The 6,873-nt window shown below is 35.7% G+C and overlaps 1 protein-coding gene across 1 annotated transcript in view; it reads right to left on the reverse strand.

Moving 5' to 3' along the window:
- The window catches only part of LOC144850042 (carbonyl reductase [NADPH] 1-like), a 93,939-nt gene that overhangs the window by 12,811 nt on the left and 74,255 nt on the right, over positions 1-6,873 (reverse strand). The window lies entirely within an intron of this gene.

Here is a 6,873-nt window from a genome sequence, read left to right on the forward strand (position 1 = left end):
TGACGTCACAACATCTGATTGGCAAAATATTTACATGAATTCGTATCTACAATCCAATAGCTTCCAGAAAACATTTTAATCATGATTATCACTTTTTATTCTGACGAGCTATAACAGATTGAAATTTACTGTAAAGATGAAAATAGGTGACCCACGTTATTTACATTTTTAGGCACGATGACGTCATAAAAATTAAAATATTTTTAATTCATGCGAAAGATAGTTGATTGACGTAGACAGTATTAAAATATCTGAGGAAATGGAATACGTATAAGCGAGATGCGCTCTATTTAATGTGATGAGCAATAACGAAAGAGTAAAAAAATCTATATTTTACATTCGTGTGGCCATACGATGACGTCATAACATCCGAGTGGTAAAGATTCTGCATGAATTTATATCTACAACATATCTGCTTACATATTAAATTAAAAAAATTGGGGGTCGTGGATGATCCTGAGGAGCTATAATAGATTAAAAATGGGCAAAATTTTGACAATATTTTGTCACTTTTGCAACTAAAACGCGCGCAAATGGTATAAATCAACGTGTTCGTATGACGTCATTTTAATTTGAAATGATGTCAATCTTTTTTTAAATGACTAGGAAAGGCTAGAAAATCACAATTCAAGAAAAAAACACATGATTTTCATGCTCCGTGCGCACCTTACGCGTAAAATTTTTCGCGCGCACGGGAATTTTTGACATGCTTAAAATGTCATGATCAGCGCAGAAAGTTGATTAGAAATTATTTTTTCGCATTTTGAAACTTTAAATGCGCGTGCGCGCGTAACTTCTTGTAAAACATGCCATTTTTAATCCATAGAAAGTTTGCCCTTGATATGACTTAAATTTTCACCAAGTGTCAATACAAAATGACTTTTGGTTTATAATCTATGACCAAACATTGAAATTCATAAAATCGCGCGTAACTTGCGCTACGCGACTCTAACGTCATATAACAAAGTTTCCTGCACATCTACAGCTACAGATCAATCTTATGACAAAGTTATACAATCTTATGTTGACAAGGGTGAGAGATATGCGTGCAACAAAATTCCGGGAAAGAAAGAAGAACAAAGATGATGAAAAAAAAAGATATTTACAATCACATGGGTTATCCTGCAACTAAGTTGCGGATAACCAATAAACATATAGGATAAGTTAGGAACTGTACAATATAAAATGTCATTATCTGGTGGATAGAGCAATTTATACTATATTCATTGAATTCCAATTCCAACAAGTGTTAATTGAACTGCACATATGGGACCCGTATATTGATCTATGTAAATGTAGTTGATTTTTAATTCAATATTACTTGGAAGTGGGTATTTTATTTTTGGTTTTTTAATTAATTATTAAGTATTGATGATTTGTAATGATGATGATATTGTTATTTTTGCCGTACAAATAAATGATGCTTATTTTAGTGTGATAATTATTATGAAAAGTTAATTTAAACGAAATAAATGAAGAAATAATAAATTATAACAAACTTCTCTGGAATTTCTGCTTGACTATAAAACCCGAGACTGTATATCCACATATGGCATTATCTGTTTAGTATGATGATGCAAATCCTGTAATACAGGTTATGTTGGGCTTATAGCCTGATACGGTAACGCATGTGACACAGATATGACACCGTATTACAGAATTTACCTTGATAAATTTGTATACAATACTGTACCAATAATCAGCTCCGTTAATATTTTGCTGGTGTAACCAATGCAAAAACAACAAGATGCTGAGCTCCGGAGATTAAAGGCAACCGAAAATAAAATATGTTCATAAAGCATGGTTCCCACTAGAACGCAACGACGTATTGACGCAAAGTGCTGTATTGCGTAATCACAAGTGGGAACCGACGACGCAACAGTGCTGCAAACATCACAGGTTTGATTTCACGCAGGCGGGGGAAAACACAATTATTAGAAAGGCATTTTCTTACGTTGCGTAGGTTTTGTTACGTTGTGTCGCTAGTGGGAACCAAGCTTTAGTGTTGATGGACTAAGCTCTAATCGTGCACAGACATTCGTGTATTCTTCTTCTTGAATGGAAGAGTGATGCCAGGAAGTTGAGTCGAATATACAATCCACGCTCTGACCCATCTGATCTATAAGAAAAAACAAACAAAAAACCTCTAAAATCCAACACAAAGTATACTCTCTTTTAAAACTACGACCACTAGAAAGATTTAGTTTCAATTAATCATAATAATGTAACTGTTGTAGGCCTAAAGAAGATATTGTTATAACGGAAATATCTTTAAAAATATTCACCAGTTTACAATATTTATCATCACTTGGTTTGCGCATGCGTGCATTTATATTATGTCCAAAAAAAAGGATAGAATTCAAAGACTGTACTGTATTAAACTTTCGTTTCAATTCATCGGACAGTTTTATAAAAAGTATTTTTGACCAATGAGCAAGCGACACTGCGACATTGCGCACACATTTTATAATCGTGAACTATATTGAGCTACTATGACGATATTATGTAAAGTAACTATTTATTTTAAATATTTGTGTCAAAAATAGTGTTTATTACATTAAACTATAGCTTACTAATGTTTATATACACTTCTTGGTCACCTTCGTCGTAGATAGACGTACTGTCGCCGATGGATGAGGCCGGTATCGGAGGCGTAAACTTTTTGTTTCTATATATTATGTTTAAGAAAAAACATGTTTACAGATTTTGTAATTGTGTTACTTCAGATTTACATAACCATGTATGTGTATTTTCCCTCATTCTACAAAATGAATACTTGTTCTTAAGTGTGGTTCCCACTAGAACGCAACGCAGCGACGCATTGACGCAAAGTGCTGTATTGCGTAATCACAAGTGGGAACCGACGACGCAACAGTGCTGCAAACATCGCAGGTTTGATTTCACGCAGGCGGGGGAAAACACAATTATTAGTAGGGGATTTTCTTACGTTGCGTAGGTTGCGTTACGTTGCGTCACCAGTGGGAACCAAGCTTTACAATAGGTAGTAGATCAGGGCATGGATACCAGGGGCGGATCCAACATTATAGATCAAGGGGGGAGGGGGACTAAAGCCAGCCCCGCCTAAATCCGCGCCCGGATACCGGGTACGGGTAAGTATTTTGTCTATGGCAAGGGCTACATTATTTTGGACTGGACTTTAGATTTTGGTTCATTCATACCTTCTTTTCTTTGTGGCTGCTGTGTATACGATGACCAGAAGTAAGATAAAAGCAATTGTTGCTAATATTGCAATTCCCAATTGAAACCATAATAAGTGGTATGCGACTAAAAATAAAATTATGAAGTTTCATTTGCTATACCATCTAAGTTTTTATTTTCTGTTGTATTTTGTGTTATAAACACATTCCCTGATTTCACACTAAAAGCGTAGTTCCCACTAGCGATGCAACGCAAGGACGTAACGCAACGCAAGTGAATTGACCAATCACAAGCGATGGCTTATTCGCTTGTGATTGCTAACTGTCTATAACTTCGCTTGTCATTGGTTAAAACGCTTGCGTTGCGTTTACGTCCTTGCGTTATGTTCTAGTGGGAACCAAGCTTAAAGCTCTACACTATCAAACTTTATGTGACGATGTGCCCAAATAATGATCATCGTGTCCATATGGGCACATCACATTTTTGTCACATAAAATTTGATAGTGTAGACAGGCTTTAAGCATTATGGTTCCTCTATAATGTATCTTTATTCTTGTAGTTTTCGCGCCGCTCCTTTAGGCAGTTATATTCAAGAGAATGGAAGCATTAGGAAACAGTTACCATGAAAGTTTAGTTCACCACCAGGGCTGACAAAATGGGAATTTGTAAACTCGGACTGGGCATACGCACATCTCTGGGTTCCAGACGGAGTTTTTACTTTAGTAAAAAGATAAATATTTTTGCACATAATGGCGATTCATACGTATACTACTTGATTATCCAGACAAAAATCGAAACGTCCGACTGACATAAAGCTTGGTTCCCACTAGAACGTAACGCAAGGACGTAAACGCAACGCAAGCGTTTTAACCAATGACAAGCGAAGTTATAGACAGTTAGCAATCACAAGCGAATTAGCCATCGCTTGTGATTGGTCAATTCACTTGCGTTGCGTTACGTCCTTGCGTTGCGTCGCTAGTGGGAACCACGCTTAACAGACAAAAAATGGAGCAAGTCTAACGCACACCCAAAACACGTTGGGAAGAGATTCTAAATTGGAATGTTAAAACTCGGACTCCTGGGCATTAGCTCTGGAATTTATCAAATAGACTATCAATAAAAGCATTATTAATAATAAAGGAAAAGAACAACAATTTAAAAAAAAATCGTTTTTTGGTAAGAAATATTTCGATCTTTTTTATACCTGCTGATTTGCTGGAACATTCATCAGTACAGTGACAGCCATCGCAGTCATCACAGGTTGCTCCGCTCCAGTTATCTCTGCAAACGCATTCGCCTGTGGTCCATTCACAAAACTCTGTACGGTTGTGATTGCATGTACAGTTATGTTCGCATTTGGTCCCAAATGTCCAATCAGCACATCTGCTATCACAGTGTTTTCCCATCCAACCTGCACTACAACTGCAGCCACCGTTGATTTTGTCGTAAGATTCAATATTGTCTCGATTACATTCGTGAACATCTCTACATCGTGGGCCATAAAATGGGTCTGGACAGCGACTATCACAGAGGCAACCGTACCATCCTGGTTCACACAAACATCGTTGGGAATCAGAACAGTTTTTAACGTTATCGGGTTTAATATTAGATGGAATTGGTTCACATCGGTGTTCGCATTGCGAACCAAAATATCCTGGCTTACAGACACAAACACTGGCTTCACAGATCTTAGCATTTCGGGGTTGAGTGGATATAGTTGTGGAGTTGACCGATGAAAAGGTGGTCAGCAAGACCGTTATTAGACCTAAAATCTGTCTCAATAAAAAGAATATTTGTGATAAAAAGCAATAATGACGACATATTATAAGTACAGCAATATGAAATATTAATTGGTCAGAATGATGACGTATTTCGGAGTACCGGCATTCTCAGTATCCACAGAGAGAGGCCAAACATCTGACCAATTAACTTGCTCCTAAAGATGTAATATTTTCTGTTGAATATTCCATTTAAATGTCCCATAATAGTTATCCACTCTGACCAAAAATTGATTAAAAAAATATGTATTTACCTGAAAAAACTGTAATTTAAAGCAAGAAAATGGCTGCCAGCCAATGGATTTTTGGTTGAATTAACCATTTATTATGTTATTTTATAAATGAAAACATTATTTTGCTTTTGTTTTCTTTTCTATGGAAGTGATTAACTTTATTAAAACTACCGTAAATAATCTATTTAAAGTCTGATTTAATTAATCTTCATTTTTCGTGTTTTTGGGGGACAGATTACAGAAGATTACATTACATAATATATTACATTATTGTGTAAGGTCGAACTATCAGACTAATGAATAAAAGAATTGCTCAATGGTATTTATTACATAGTTCTCATACCGACGGGTTGTAATTTAAATTATTGAATCTACAGCATTTCTGTCATTACAATAGTCATTCGCTGAAAGTGAACAACAAGACATTAATTAAATTGTGAGTGAGTGTGGCCGAGCGGTTAAGACAGTGGAACCGTAATCCATAGCCATAACATCAGCAAGTGGGGTTCGAGGCTCACTCGCTCCATGGTTCTGGTGGTAGAACAAGTCTTCTCGGATAAGGACTATAAACCGTGGACAGACGTAATGGCGCCGTAGTTGGCTGCCGATGACACGATGTGACAAGAATGTTCACTAATTGTTGCTGGAATTGGCACTTTACAAATTCGTATATATTATTATATATAATTTATTATTAGACCTATATTATTAATTTCATGCATTAGGAATAGGCCTCATGAAGCATATAGTACGTTTTAATTTGAGCAGAAATTTCTAGTTGCTTGAGTACAAAGAAATTTTTCTCTTACCGTAGGCCTATATCTTGTATCCATTTTTTAATTTGTTTTCTATATTTCAAAACAGAGGCACAAGCTAATTGGAGGCACGACACTAAGTATGTTTGTCAGAATAAAATCACAACTGAGTATAATATTAACAGTTTTGATATTACTCTTTTACTGAGTTGTACAAACAAAACTTGTTTCAGTTTTGTATTGGGCGTGGCGGCGTCGTTTTCAGTCAGTCAGGCTGTCTGTCACAATCATCAACCAAAGAAATGAGAAGAAAAAATAATTTTAGGGCGTAATATGATACCCGTTTCTACAACTGTTCTATCGGAGTATGTACAAAAATGTAGGTGTATAACTGTGATACTGACTGTATATCCATGACTCTCGGTTGTCAGTTAAGATATATTTAATGACATCTCCAGATTCTGGGCATTTTGTAGTTTTAGTAAAGTTAATCACTTCTGCAGAAAAAAACCCGGAAAAATAATGTTTTTACCTTATAAAAAGACAAATTAAACGGTTAAAGATGTATTGTCCCTTGAAACACACAAAAATGAAGGTCAAAATATTCTAAATTTAAATTGGCCATATCAAAGTAATATTAAAGTTATTCACTTTAAGTTGAAAATTCGAGCCAAAAGCAACAAGATTACGTAATTAACAGGTAAATTATTTTGATTATATTTCGTCTGGAAAATCGTCGCGAGCGAAAGTAAACAAAGATTTCAAACCACGAGTACGCATTATGCATTGCTAATTATGATTGTTTACAACTCGTCACGGTTGAGAAGGTATTTTCACACAGATCGTGAGAAAGTTTTAATGATTATGCATACAGAGTAGCCAAACAAGCGCGTTTCATTATGGGATATGTTTTGATCGAAAACTTTGACTGGAAGTCAAAGTTATTTT

Source organism: Antedon bifida, chromosome 1 (assembly GCF_963402885.1).
Source record: "Antedon bifida chromosome 1, ecAntBifi1.1, whole genome shotgun sequence".
NCBI lineage: Eukaryota > Metazoa > Echinodermata > Crinoidea > Comatulida > Antedonidae > Antedon > Antedon bifida.